Consider the following 16215-nt stretch of genomic DNA (forward strand, 5'->3'; position numbering starts at 1 on the left):
ACAGCCAAAATGGCTGATCAGGGAAAATTGGATATCAGTCGACTCAGCATGTCACCCTGAATCTAACGAGACCACTTTTATGATTTTTGAACAAACCATTCAGAAGTTATAAGCAAAAACAGCCATTTTTCATATCTCCGGACCAGTAGGTGGCACTATGCCGAAACGCAGCATGTAGCCTCAGGTCATGCTTGTGATGATATGTACCAAGTTTGGTCTGAATTTGATAAAGTGTTGAGGAGATACAGGCTTGTGTCTGTTTTCGCAAGCGCTACGTAAAATTTGTTTGCGTGGTATTCGAGAACGGTTTGACAAATCAATACCAATTCCATAACTTTTTGTCGGCATGGTCTGAAGATGATCTGATTCAATTTTCGTGGAAATTGGAGCAACGGCCTAGGAGGAGTTCGAAAAAGTAGGTTTTTAGGAAAATTCAAAATGGCGGAAAAATATTATGACGGAAAATGACGTCATAGGGTGCTATCGAATTGTCATGCGCTCAGGAATCAGAGGAAAAAAGAATTTTGTTTCTAGCCCTTGTGGTTCAAAAGTTATTAGCATAAACATGAGTGCAACTTTGGACAGTTGGTGGCGCTAGAGGGATTGGTTTTAAGACACCAAATTTGCTATGGTGACAGATTGGCCTGTCCTCTATCAGTGTGCCAAATTTCATAACTTTCCCGCAAGCGGTTCTATGGGCTGCCATAGACACCAAGTCGGAAGAAAAAGAAGAATAATAATAATAAATATAGCTGCAAGCAGCAATTACCGGGGCCAAGCAGAATAAGACGACAAGACATGCCAAAATGTCTGAAAGTGTCAGACCAACTGCAACAATGAGCAATTAAAGACATTTAAAGAGGATTTTAGACGAAATGGCTGAAAAATCATAGAAACAGTCAATAAAAATATGATTTAATGCATTATCACTTTTGACCAATAGGTGGCGCAGTTACAAAACTGATGTGATGTGGTCAGAGTGAAGTGACAATGACACATACAAAGTTTGGTGTCAATATGTCAAGGCATTGCAGAGATAAAGCCTGAATAGTGCTATTAGCATCATGCCTCAACTTTGCTGCTGCGCTATACGAAAACGGTTTGGTCTACCCACACGAAATCCATAACTTTGAGTCGGCACAGTCTGGAGATGATACGATTCGATTTTGGTGAAAATCGGACAAACGGTCTAGGAGGAGTTCGAAAAAGTAGGTTTTGAATGAAAATCAAGATGGCGGACAGGAAGTTTGGCCAAATAAGGTAAACTTGGTATCTATGTTCTCGGCTTGACCCAAGGAATCTATTAAGACCAGTGGCATTTCAGTAGCCAGATTTATTCAAAAGTTATTAGCCTTTTTGTAAATGTTGTTATAAGTTTTGACCACTAGGTGACGCTGTTTCGAAATATTTTGAATACCTTTAGGGGATGATGCTGATGGCACATTCTGAGTTTTGTAATATTACACTAATGCATTTGTTTAGTATAGCACTTTATTTCACAAAACTGTATTGAAGTCAATGGGAATTTCATGTTTTGTTCTATTATAGCGCCACCAAGAGGCTCAGTCCCACAATTTTTTTTATGTGTCCTCAGAGTGAGCCCATACATATGTGTGTCGATTTTGGTGAATATCTCAATTCGCTTCAGAGTTATAGACATTTATATGAAAAAACACGTAAAAAATGACTGACACATGACTTTGATTGGAATTTACTACCCCTAAACATCAATATTTTCGCATTTGAGCATTGGCTTATAGCTATCGACCTATGTTTCCAAACTTCTGACGGTGGTTTCGTCTCGATCGGACAAACGGTTTCGAAGATATAGCCAAATGTTTTTTAAGCGCTAAATCACAACGCTACACAAACCGTGAGGCGAAACCTAGCATGTTTGGTATCGTTGGACTCGGCAAGGATTCAGGAGTCTAATGAGATGAGTTTGGTGAAAATAAGTCAACCACACCCAAAGTTATAAGCATTTGAAAAAAAAAATTCACCACTAGGTGGCGCTGTTTCGAAACTTCTCACGCTCCTTCAGAACATCGTGCTGATGACCCATACCAAGTTTCGTAACAATCCGTTCATGCGTTCTTAAAATACAGCATTTTAGCACAAAATTCAAAATGGCCGACAGTCAAAATGGCCGATATGGTAAAATTGTATATCAGTCGACTCGGCATGTTGACCTGAATCTAACGAGACCAATTTTATGATTTTTGGACAAACCATTCAGAAGTTATAAGCAAAAATAGCCATTTTTCATATCTCCGGACCAGTAGGTGGCGCTGCGCCGAAACGCAGCATGTAGCCTCAGGTCATGCTTGTGATGACATGTACCAAATTTGGTCTGAATCCGATAAAGCGTTGCGGAGATACAGCCCTACGACTGTTTTCCCAAGCGCTATGTAAAATGTGTTCGAGCGTTATTCAAAAACGGTTTGACGAATCAATTTGAATTCCATAACTTTTTGTCAGCACTGCCTGAAGATGATCTGGTTCAATTTTCGTGCAAATCGGACAAACCGTCTAGGACGAGTTCGAAAAAGTAGCTTTTTCAGCACATTCAAAATGGCGACCATATTTATAAGCCGGAAAATGACGTCATAGGGTGCAATCGAATCGGCATGAGCTCAGGAATCAGAGGAAAAAAGAATTTTGTTGATTGGCCTTACGCTTCAAAAGTTATTAGCATAATAAAAGTGAAACTTTGGACAGGTGGTGGCGCTAGAGGGAGTGACTTAGAAACACCAAAATTGGTGTATTTAATGTTGGGACTGTCCTCTATCAGAATGTCAAATCAAAACAACTTTCCCGCAATCGGTTCTATGGGCTGCCATAGACGCCCAGTCGGAAGAAACGGAAGAATAATAATAATAAGAACGGGAACAGATACAATAGGTGCCTACGCACCTTCGGTGCTTGGCCCCTAATAATAATAATAAGAACGCGAACGAAAACAATAGGTGCCTAGCACCTTCGGTGCTTGGCCCCTAATAATAATAAGAACGCGAACGAAAACAATAGGTGCCCGCACCTTCGGTGCTTGGCCCCTAATTAAAGCTGCAAGCAGCATTTAGCGGGGCCAAGCACAATCAGATGACAAGACATGCCAACATTGCTGAAAGTGTCAGACCAACTGCAACAATGAGCAATTAAAGACGTTAAAGAGGATTTTAGGCAAAATGCCTGAAAATTCATAGAAAGAGTAAATAAAAATATGATGTAATGCATTATCACTTTCTACCAATAGGTGGCGCAGTTACAAAACTGATGTGATGTGGTTAGAGTGATGTGACAATGACACATACAAAGTTTGGTGTCAATATGTCAAGGCATTGCAGAGATAAAGCCTGAATAGTGCTTTTAGCATCATGCCTCAACTTTGCTGCTGCGCTATACGAAAACAGTTGTGTCAATCGAGACGAAATCGATAACTTTTAGTCGGCACGGTCTGGAGATGATACGATTAGATTTTGGTGAAAATCGGACAAACGGTGTAGGAGGAGTTCGAAAATGTATGTTTTGAATGAAAATCAAGATGGCGGACAGGAAGTTAGGCCAAATAAGGAAAACTTGATTTCTATGTTCTCGGCTTGACCCAAGGAATCTATTAATACCAGTGGCATTTCAATAGGCAGATTTATTCAAAAGTTATTAGCATTTTTAGAAGTTTTGTTATAACTTTTGAACACTAGGTGGCGCTGTCTTGAAATATGTTGGGTACTTTCAGGAAATGGTGCTGAAGGCACTTTCTGAGTTTCATTAAATAACACCAATGCATTTGTTTAGTATAGCATTTTATTTCACAAAACTGTATTGAAGTCAATGGGAATTTCATGTTTTGTTCTATTATAGCGCCACCAAGAGGCTCAGTCACACCATTTTTTTTATGTGTCCTCAGAGTGAGCCCATACATATGTGTGTCAATTTTGGTGAAAATATCTCAATTGACTTCAGAGTTATAGACATTTATATGAAAAAACACGTAAAAAATGACTGACACATGACTTTGATTGAATTTTACTACCCCTTACTATCAATATTTTCGCATTTGGGCATTGGCGTATAGCTATCGACCTATGTTTCCAAACTTCTGATGGTGGTTTCGTCTCGATCAGACTAGCGGTTTCGCAGATATAGCCAAATGTTTTTTAAGCGCTAAATCACAACGCTACACAAACCGTAAGGCGAAACCTAGCATGCTTGGTATCGTAGGACTCGGCAAGGATTCAGGAGTCTAATTAGATGAGTCTCGTGAAAATAAGTCGACCACACCCAAAGTTATAATCATTTGAATAAAAAGATTAACCACTAGGTGGCGCTGTTTCGAAACTTCTCAGGCTCCTTCAGGACATCGTGCTGATGACCCATACCAAGTTTCGTAAGAATCCGTTCATGCGTTCTTAAAATACAGCATTTTAGCACAAAATTCAAAATGGCCGACAGTCAAAATGGCCGATATGGTAAAATTGGATATCAGTCGACTCGGCATTTTGCCCTGAATCTAACGAGACCATTTTTATGATTTTTGGACAAACTGTTCAGAAGTTATAAGCAAAAATAGCCATTTTTCATATCTCTGGACCAGTAGGTGGCACTGCGCCGAAACGCAGCATGTAGCCTCAGGTCATGCTTGTGATGACATGTACCAAGTTTGGTCTGAATACGATAAAGCGTTGCGAAGATACAGCCTTACGACTGTTTTCGCAAGCGCTACGTAAAATTTGTTCGAGCGTTTATTGAAAACGGTTTGACAAATCAACTAGATTTTAATAACTTTTTGTCAGCACTGCCTGAAGATGATCTGGTTCAATTTTCGTGCAAATCGGACAAACTGTCTAGGACGAGTTCGAAAAAGTAGGTTTTGAGAATAATTCAACATGGCGGCCATGTTTTTATGACGGAAAATGACGACATAGGGTGCAATCGAATCGGCATGAGCTCAGAAATCAGAGGAAATAAGAATTTTGTTGATTGGCCTTACGGTTAAAAAGTTATTAGCAAAACAAAAGTGACATTTCGGACAGGTGGTGGCGCTAGAGGGAATGACTTAGACACACCAAAATTGGTGTATTTAATGTTGGGACTGTCCTCTATCAGAATGTCAAACCAAAACAACTTTCCCGCAATCGGTTCTATGGGCTGCCATAGACTCCAAGAGCGGAAGAAGAATAATAATAATTAAAGCTGCAAGCAGCATTTAGCGGGGCCAAGCACAATCAGATGACAACACATGCCAACATTGCTGAAAGTGTCAGACCAACTGCAACAATGAGCAATTAAAGACATTAAAGAGGATTTTAGGCAAAATGCCTGAAAATTCATAGAAACAGTAAATAAAAATATGATGTAATGCATTATCACTTTCTACCAATAGGTGGCGCAGTTACAAAACTGATGTGATGTGGTCAGAGTGAAGTGACAATGACACATACAAAGTTTGGTGTCAATATGTCAAGGCATTGCAGAGATAAAGCCTGAATAGTGCAATTAGCATCATGCCTCAACTTTGCTGCTGCGCTATACGAAAATGGTTTCGTCAATCGAGACGAAATCGATAAGTTTTAGTCGGCACGGTCTGGAGATGATACGATTCAATTTTGGTGAAAATCGGACAAACGGTGTAGAAGGAGTTCGAAAATGTATGTTTTGAATGAAAATCAAGATGGCGGACAGGAAATTAGGCCAAATAAGGAAAACTTGGTTTCTATGTTCTCGGCTTGACCCAAGCAATCTATTAATACCAGTGGCATTTCAATAGGCAGATTTATTCAAAAGTTATTAGCATTTTTAGAAGTTTTGTTATAACTTTTGACCACTAGGTGGCGCTGTCTTGAAATATGTTGGGTACTTTCAGGAAATGGTGCTGAAGGCACTTTCTGAGTTTCATTAAATAACACCAATGCATTTGTTTAGTATAGCATTTTATTTCACAAAACTGTATTGAAGTCAATGGGAATTTCATGTTTTGTTCTATTATAGCGCCACCAAGAGGCTCAGTCACACCATTTTTTTTATGTGTCCTCAGAGTAAGCCCATACATATGTGTGTCAATTTTGGTGAAAATATCTCAATTCGCTTCGGACTTATAGACATTTGTATGAAAAAACACGTAAAAAATGACTGACACATGACTTTGATTGGATTTTACTACCCCTTACTATCAATATTTTCACATTTGGGCATTGGCGTATAGCTATCGACCTATGTTTCCAAACTTCTGACGGTGGTTTCGTCTCGATCAGACTAGCGGTTTCGAAGATATAGCCAAATGTTTTTTAAGCGCTAAATCACAACGCTACACAAACCGTAAGGTGAAACCTAGCATGTTTGGTATCGTAGGATTCGGCAAGGATTCAGCAGTCTAATTAGATGAGTTTCGTGAAAATATGTCGACCACACCCAAAGTTATAAGCATTTGAATAAAAAGATTAACCACTAGGTGGCGCTGTTTTGAAACTTCTCAGGCTCCTTCAGGACATCGTGATGATGACCCATACCAAGTTTCGTAACAATCCGTTCATGCGTTCTTAAAATACAGCGTTTTAGCACAAAATTCAAAATGGCCGACAGTCAAAATGGCCGATATGGTAAAATTGGATATCAGTCGACTCGGCATTTTGCCCTGAATCTAACGAGACCAATTTTATGATTTTTGGACAAACTGTTCAGAAGTTATAAGCAAAAATAGCCATTTTTCATATCTCTGGACCAGTAGGTGGCGCTGGGCCGAAACGCAGCATGTAGCCTCAGGTCATGCTTGTGATGACATGTACCAATTTTGGTCTGAATACGATAAAGCGTTGCGAAGATACAGCCTTACGACTGTTTTCGCAAGCGCTACGTAAAATTTGTTTGAGCGTTTATTGAAAACGGTTTGACAAATCAACTAGATTTTAATAACTTTTTGTCAGCACTGCCTGAAGATGATCTGGTTCAATTTTCGTGCAAATCGGACAAACCGTCTAGGACGAGTTCGAAAAAGTAGGTTTTGAGAATAATTCAAAATGGCGGCCATGTTTTTATGACAGAAAATGACGTCATAGGGTGCAATCGAATCGTCATGAGCTCAGGAATCAGAGGAAAAAAGAAGTTTGTTGATTGGCCTTACGGTTCAAAAGTTATTAGCAAAACAAAAGTGAAATTTTGGACAGGTGGTGGCGCTAGAGGGAATGACTTAGAAACACCAAAATTGGTGTATTTAATGTTGGGAATGTCCTCTATCAGAATGTCAAACCAAAACAACTTTCCCGCAATCGGTTCTATGGGCTGCCATAGACTCCAAGAGCGGAAGAATAATAATAATAATAATAATAATAATAAATATAGCTGCAAGCAGCCATTACCGGGGCCAAGCAGAATAAGACGACAAGACATGGCTGAAAGTGTCAGATCAACTGCAACAATGAGCAATTAAAGACATTTAAAGAGGATTTTAGGCGAAATGGCTGAAAAATCATAGAAAGAGTAATTCAAAATATGATTTAATTGATTGTCACTTTTGACCATTAGGTGGCGCTGTCTCAAAATATTTTGGGTACCTTCAGGGGATGGTGCTGATGGCACATTCTGAGTTTCGTAATATTACACCAATGCATTTGTTCAGTATAGCATTTTATTTCACAAAACTGTATTGAAGTCAATGGGAATTTCATGTTTTGTTCTGTTATAGCGCCACCAAGAGGCTCAGTCCCACAATTTTTTGTACGTGTCCTCAGAGTGAGCCCATACATATGTGTGTCAATTTTGGTGAAAATATCTCAATTCGCTTCGGAGTTATAGACATTTATATGAAAAAACACGAAAAAAATGACTGACACATGACTTTGATTGGAAATTAGTACCCCTAAACATCAATATTTTCGCATTTGGGCATTGGCGTATAGCTATCGACCTATGTTTCCAAACTTCTGACGGTGGTTTCGTCTCGATCGGACTAGCGGTTTCAAAGATATAGCCAAATGTTTTTTAAGCGCTAAATCACAGCGCTACACAAACCGTAAGGCGAAACCTAGCATGTTTGGTATCGTAGGACTCGGCAACGATTCAGGAGTCTAAAAAGATGAGTTTCGTGAAAATAAGTTGACCACACCCAAAGTTATAAGCATTTGAAAAAAAAAATTCACCACTAGGTGGCGCTGTTTCGAAACTTCTCACGCTCATTCAGGGCATTGTGCTGATGACCCATACCACGTTTCGTAACAATCCGTTCATGCAGTCATAAAATACAGAATTTTAGCACAAAATTAAAAATGGCCGACAGCCAAAATGACCGATATGGTCAAATTGGACATCAGTCGACTCGGCATGTTGCCCTGAATCTAACGAGACCAATTTTATGATTTTTGGACAAACTGTTCAGAAGTTATAAGCAAAAATAGCCATTTTTCATATCTCCGGACCAGTAGGTGGCGCTGCGCCGAAACACAGCATGTAGCCTCAGGTCATGCTTGTGAGTACAAGTACCAAGTTTGGTCTGAATACGATAAACCGTTGCGGAGATACGGCCTTACGACCGTTTTTGCTAGCGCTACGTAAAATGTATTCGTGCGTTTATCGAAAACGGTTTGACGAATCAATTTGAATTCCATAACTTTTTGTCAGCACTACCTGAAGATGATCTGGTTCAATTTTCGTGCAAATCGGACAAACCGTCTAGGACGAGTTCGAAAAAGTAGGTTTTTAGAAAAATTCAAAATGGCGGCCATATTTTAATGACGTAAAATTACGTCATAGGGTGCAATCGAATTGCCATGAGCTCAGAAATCAGAGGAAACAAGAATTTAGCTGATTGGCCTTACGGTTCAAAAGTTATTAGCAAAATAAAAGTGAAATTTTGGACAGGTGGTGGCGCTAGAGGGAATGACTTAGAAACACCAAAATTGGTGTATTTAATGTTGGGACTGTCCTCTATCAGAATGTCAAACCAAAACAACTTTCCCGCGCTCGGTTCTATGGGCTGCCATAGACTCCCATGGCGGAAGAAGAATAATAATAATAAATATAGCTGCAAGCAGCAATTACCGGGGCCAAGCAGAATAAGACGACAAGACATGGCTGAAAGTGTCAGATCAACTGCAACAATGAGCAATTAAAGACATTTAAAGAGGATTTTAGGCGAAATGGCTGAAAAATCATAGAAAGAGTAATTAAAAATATGATTTAATTGATTGTCACTTTTGACCATTAGGTGGCGCTGTCTCAAAATATTTTGGGTACCTTCAGAGGATGGTGCTGATGGCACATTCTGAGTTTCGTAATATTACACCAATGCATTTGTTCAGTATAGCATTTTATTTCACAAAACTGTATTGAAGTCAATGGGAATTTCATGTTTTGTTCTGTTATAGCGCCACCAAGAGGCTCAGTCCCACAATTTTTTTTATGTGTCCTCAGAGTGAGCCCATACATATGTGTGTCGATTTTGGTGAAAATATCTCAATTCGCTTCAGAGTTATAGACATTTATATGAAAAAACACGTAAAAAATGACTGACACATGACTTTGATTGGAATTTACTACCCCTAAACATCAATATTTTCGCATTTGGGCATTGGCGTATAGCTATCGACCTATGTTTCCAAACTTCTGACGGTGGTTTCGTCTCGATCGGACAAACGGTTTCGAAGATATAGCCAAATGTTTTTTAAGCGCTAAATCACAACGCTACACAAACCGTGAGGCGAAACCTAGCATGTTTGGTATCGTTGGACTCGGCAAGGATTCAGGAGTCTAATGAGATGAGTTTGGTGAAAATAAGTCAACCACACCCAAAGTTATAAGCATTTGAAAAAAAAAATTCACCACTAGGTGGCGCTGTTTCGAAACTTCTCACGCTCCTTCAGAACATCGTGCTGATGACCCATACCAAGTTTCGTAACAATCCGTTCATGCGTTCTTAAAATACAGCATTTTAGCACAAAATTCAAAATGGCCGACAGTCAAAATGGCCGATATGGTAAAATTTTATATCAGTCGACTCGGCATGTTGACCTGAATCTAACGAGACCAATTTTATGATTTTTGGACAAACCATTCAGAAGTTATAAGCAAAAATAGCCATTTTTCATATCTCCGGACCAGTAGGTGGCGCTGCGCCGAAACGCAGCATGTAGCCTCAGGTCATGCTTGTGATGACATGTACCAATTTTGGTCTGAATCCGATAAAGCGTTGCGGAGATACAGCCCTACGACTGTTTTCGCAAGCGCTATGTAAAATGTGTTCGAGCGTTATTCGAAAACGGTTTGACGAATCAATTTGAATTCCATAACTTTTTGTCAGCACTGCCTGAAGATGATCTGGTTCAATTTTCGTGCAAATCGGACAAACCGTCTAGGACGAGTTCGAAAAAGTAGCTTTTTCAGCACATTCAAAATGGCGACCATATTTATGAGCCGGAAAATGACGTCATAGGGTGCAATCGAATCGGCATGAGCTCAGGAATCAGAGGAAAAAAGAATTTTGTTGATTGGCCTTACGCTTCAAAAGTTATTAGCATAATAAAAGTGAAACTTTGGACAGGTGGTGGCGCTAGAGGGAGTGACTTAGAAACACCAAAATTGGTGTATTTAATGTTGGGACTGTCCTCTATCAGAATGTCAAACCAAAACAACTTTCCCGCAATCGGTTCTATGGGCTGCCATAGACTCCCATGGCGGAAGAATAATAATAATAATAATAAGAACGGGAACAGATACAATAGGTGCCTCCGCACCTTCGGTGCTTGGCCCCTAATAATAATAAGAACGGGAACAGATACAATAGGTGCCTCCGCACCTTCGGTGCTTGGCCCCTAAATATAGCTGCAAGCAGCAATTACCGGGGCCAAGCAGAATAAGACGACAAGACATGCCAAAATGTCTGAAAGTGTCAGACCAACTGCAACAATGAGCAATTAAAGACATTTAAAGAGGATTTTAGACGAAATGGCTGAAAAATCATAGAAACAGTCAATAAAAATATGATTTAATGCATTATCACTTTTGACCAATAGGTGGCGCAGTTACAAAACTGATGTGATGTGGTCAGAGTGAAGTGACAATGACACATACAAAGTTTGGTGTCAATATGTCAAGGCATTGCAGAGATAAAGCCTGAATAGTGCTATTAGCATCATGCCTCAACTTTGCTGCTGCGCTATACGAAAACGGTTTGGTCTACCCACACGAAATCCATAACTTTGAGTCGGCACAGTCTGGAGATGATACGATTCGATTTTGGTGAAAATCGGACAAACGGTCTAGGAGGAGTTCGAAAAAGTAGGTTTTGAATGAAAATCAAGATGGCGGACAGGAAGTTTGGCCAAATAAGGTAAACTTGGTATCTATGTTCTCGGCTTGACCCAAGGAATCTATTAAGACCAGTGGCATTTCAGTAGCCAGATTTATTCAAAAGTTATTAGCCTTTTTGTAAATGTTGTTATAAGTTTTGACCACTAGGTGGCGCTGTTTCGAAATATTTTGAATACCTTTAGGGGATGATGCTGATGGCACATTCTGAGTTTTGTAATATTACACTAATGCATTTGTTTAGTATAGCACTTTATTTCACAAAACTGTATTGAAGTCAATGGGAATTTCATGTTTTGTTCTATTATAGCGCCACCAAGAGGCTCAGTCCCACAATTTTTTTTATGTGTCCTCAGAGTGAGCCCATACATATGTGTGTCGATTTTGGTGAAAATATCTCAATTCGCTTCAGAGTTATAGACATTTATATGAAAAAACACGTAAAAAATGACTGACACATGACTTTGATTGGAATTTACTACCCCTAAACATCAATATTTTCGCATTTGGGCATTGGTGTATAGCTATCGACCTATGTTTCCAAACTTCTGACGGTGGTTTCGTCTCGATCGGACAAACGGTTTCGAAGATATAGCCAAATGTTTTTTAAGCGCTAAATCAGAACGCTACACAAACCGTGAGGCGAAACCTAGCATGTTTGGTATCGTTGGACTCGGCAAGGATTCAGGAGTCTAATGAGATGAGTTTGGTGAAAATAAGTCAACCACACCCAAAGTTATAAGCATTTGAAAAAAAAATTTCACCACTAGGTGGCGCTGTTTCGAAACTTCTCACGCTCCTTCAGAACATCGTGCTGATGACCCATACCAAGTTTCGTAACAATCTGTTCATGCGTTCTTAAAATACAGCATTTTAGCACAAAATTCAAAATGGCCGACAGTCAAAATGGCCGATATGGTAAAATTTGATATCAGTCGACTCGGCATGTTGCCCTGAATCTAACGAGACCAATTTTATGATTTTTGGACAAATTGTTCAGAAGTTATAAGCAAAAATAGCCATTTTTCATATCTCCGGACCAGTAGGTGGCGCTGCGCCGAAACGCAGCATGTAGCCTCAGGTCATGCTTGTGATGACATGTACCAATTTTGGTCTGAATCCGATAAAGCGTTGCGGAGATACAGCCCTACGACTGTTTTCGCAAGCGCTACGTAAAATGTGTTCGAGCGTTATTCGAAAACGGTTTGACGAATCAATTTGAATTCCATAACTTTTTGTCAGCACTGCCTGAAGATGATCTGGTTCAATTTTCGTGCAAATCGGACAAACCGTCTAGGACGAGTTCGAAAAAATAGCTTTTTCAGCACATTCAAAATGGCGGCAATATTTATAAGCCGGAAAATGACGTCATAGGGTGCAATCGAATCGTCATGAGCTCAGGAATCAGAGGAAAAAAGAATTTTGTTGATTGGCCAAACGGTTTAAAAGTTATTAGCAAAATAAAAGTGAAATTTTGGACAGGTGGTGGCGCTAGAGGGATTGGTTTTAAGACACCAAATTTGGCATGGTGACTTTTTGGACTGTCCTCTATCATTGTGCCAAATTTCATAACTTTCCCACAAGCGGTTCTATGGGCTGCCATAGACTCCCAGAGCGGAAGAAGAAGAAGAAGAATAATAATAATAAGAACCGGAACAAAAACAATAGGTGCCTCCGCACCTTCGGTGCTTGGCCCCTAAATATAGCTGCAAGCAGCAATTATCGGGGCCAAGCGCAAGCAGATGACAGCATATGCCAACATGGCTGAAGGTGTCAGACCAACTGCAACAATGAGCAATTAAATACATTTAAAGAGGATTTTAGGCGAAATGGCTGAAAAATCGTATAAAAAGTCATTCAAAATACGATTATCACTTTCGACCAATAGGTGGCGTAGTTACAAAACTGATGTGATGTGGTTAGAGTGAAGTGACAATGACACATACAAAGTTTGGTGTCAATATGTCAAGGCATTGCAGAGATAAAGCCTGAATAGTCCTTTTGGCATCATGCCTCAACTTTGCTGCTATGCTATACGAAAACGGTTTCGTCTATCGACACGAAATCCATAACTTTTAGTTGGCAAAGTCTGGAGATGATACGATTCGATTTTGGTGAAAATCGGACAAACGGTCTAGGAGGAGTTCGAAAAAGTAGGTTTTGACTGAAAATCAAGATGGCGGACAGGAAGTTCAGCCAAATAAGGAAAACTTGGTATCTATGTTCTCGGCTTGACCCAAGGAATCTATTAAGACCAGTGGCATTTCAAAAGCCAGATTTATTCAAAAGTTATTAGCCTTTTTGGAAAATTTGTCATAACAATTGATCACTAGGTGGCGCTGTCTCGAAATAGTTTGGGTACCTTCAGGGGATGGTGCTGATGGCATATTCTGAGTTTCATAATATTACACCAATGCATTTGTTAAGTATATAATTTTAATTCACAAAACTGTATTGAAGTCAATGGGAATTTCATGTTTTGTTCTGTTATAGCGCCACCAAGAGACTCAGTCCCACCATTTTTTTTATGTGTCCTCAGAGTGAGCCCATGCATATGTGTGTCAAGTTTGGTCAAAATATCTCAATTCACTTCGGAGTTATAGACATTTATATGAAAAAACATGTAAAAAATGACTGACACATGACTTTGATTGGATTTTACTACCCCTTACTATCAATATTTTCGCATTTGGGCATTGGCATTTAGCTATCGACCTATGTTTCCAAACTTCTGACGGTGGTTTCGTCTCGATCGGACTAGCGGTTTCGAAGATATAGCCAAATGTTTTTTAAGCGCTAAATCACAACGCTACACAAACCGTAAGGCAAAACCTAGAATGTTTGGTATCGTTGGACTCGGCAACGATTCAGGAGTCTAAAGAGATGACTGTTGTGAAAATAAGTCGACCACACCCAAAGTTATAAGCATTTGGGGAAAAAAATTCCCAACTAGGTGGCGCTGTTTCGAAACTTCTCAGGCTCCTTCAGGACATCGTGCTGATGACCCATACTGAGTTTCGTAACAATCCGTTCATGCGTTCATAAAATACAGCATTTTAGCACATAATTCAAAATGGCCGACAGCCAAAATGACTGATCTGGGAAGATTGGATATCAGTCGACTCAGCATGACGCCCTGAATCTAACGAGACCACTTTTATGATTTTTGGACAAACCATTCAGAAGTTATAAGCAAAAACAGCCATTTTTCATATCTCCGGACCAGTAGGTGGCACTGCGCCGAAACGCAGCATGTAGCCTCAAGTCATGCTTGTGATGATATGTACCAAGTTTGGTCTGAATACGACAAAGCGTTGCGGAGATACAGGCTTGTGTCTATTTTCGCAAGCGCTACGTAAAATTTGTTTGCGCTGTATTCGAGAACGGTTTGATGAATCAACACGAATTCCATAACTTTTTGTCGGCATGGTATGAAGATGATCTGATTCAATTTTCGTGGAAATTGGAGCAACGGCCTAGGAGGAGTTCAAAAAAGTAGCTGTTTTGGAAAATTCAAGATGGTGGCCATATTTTATGACGGAAAATTACGTCATAGGGTGCAATCGAACAGTCATGAGCTCACGAATCAGAGGAAAAAGGAATTTTGTTGTTTGACTTTACGGTTAAAAAGTTATTAGCAAAATAAAAGTGAAAATTTTGACAGGTGGTGGCGCTAGAGGGAATGACTTAGAAACACCAAAATTGGTGTATTTAATGTTGGGACTGTCCTCTATCAGAATGTCAAACCAAAACAACTTTCCCGCAATCGGTTCTATGGGCTGCCATAGACTCCCAGTCGGAAGAAGGAAGAATAATAATAATAGGAACGGGAACAGATACAATAGGTGCCTAGCACCTTCGGTGCTTGGCCCCTAATTAAAGCTGCAAGCAGCATTTAGCGGGGCCAAGCACAATCAGATGACAAGACATGCCAACATTGCTGAAAGTGTCAGACCAACTGCAACAATGAGCAATTAAAGACGTTAAAGAGGATTTTAGGCAAAATGCCTGAAAATTCATAGAAACAGTAAATAAAAATATGATTTAATGCATTATCACTTTCGACCAATAGGTGGCGCAGTTACAAAACTGATGTGATGTGGTCAGAGTGAAGTGACAATGACACATACTAAGTTTGGTGTCAATATGTCAAGGCATTGCAGAGATAAAGCCTGAATAGTGCTTTTAGCATCATGCATCAACTTTGCTGCTGCGCTATACGAAAACGGTTTCGTCAATCGAGACGAAATCGATAACTTTTAGTTGGCACGGTCTGGAGATGATACGATTCGATTTTGGTGAAAATCGGACAAACGGTGTAGGAGGAGTTCGAAAATGTATGTTTTGAATGAAAATCAAGATGGCGGACAGGAAGTTAGGCCAAATAAGGAAAACTTGGTTTCTATGTTCTCGGCTTGACCCAAGGAATCTATTAATACCAGTGGCATTTCAATAGGCAGATTTATTCAAAAGTTATTAGCATTTTTAGAAGTTTTGTTATAACTTTTGACCACTAGGTGGCGCTGTCTTGAAATATGTTGGGTACTTTCAGGAAATGGCGCTGAAGGCACTTTCTGAGTTTCATTAAATAACACCAATGCATTTGTTTAGTATAGCATTTTATTTCACAAAACTGTATTGAAGTCAATGAGAATTTCATGTTTTGTTCTATTATAGCGCCACCAAGAGGCTCAGTCACACCATTTTTTTTATGTGTCCTCAGAGTGAGCCCATACATATCTGTGTCAATTTTGGTGAAAATATCTCAATTCGCTTCGGAGTTATAGACATTTATATGAAAAAACACGTAAAAAATGACTGACACATGACTTTGATTGAATTTTACTACCCCTTACTATCAATATTTTCGCATTTGGGCATTGTCATATAGCTATCGACCTATGTTTCCAAACTTCTGACGGT

General features: G+C 39.6%; 1 long non-coding RNA gene across 2 annotated transcripts in view; it reads left to right on the top strand.

The window, feature by feature from the left end:
* Positions 1-15172, top strand: part of LOC309480371 — a 134536-nt gene extending 119364 nt beyond the window's left edge. For both annotated transcript variants that reach the window (XR_014199600.1, XR_014199601.1), the window contains exons 2-3: positions 2902-3027; positions 15138-15172. This is a non-coding gene — a long non-coding RNA (uncharacterized lncRNA). The remainder of the gene's footprint in view (positions 1-2901; positions 3028-15137) is intronic.
* The last annotated feature ends 1043 nt before the right edge of the window (positions 15173-16215 follow it).

Source organism: Leuciscus leuciscus (genome assembly GCF_965113295.1).
Source record: "Leuciscus leuciscus genome assembly, chromosome: 18".
Classification (NCBI taxonomy): Eukaryota; Metazoa; Chordata; class Actinopteri; order Cypriniformes; family Leuciscidae; genus Leuciscus; species Leuciscus leuciscus.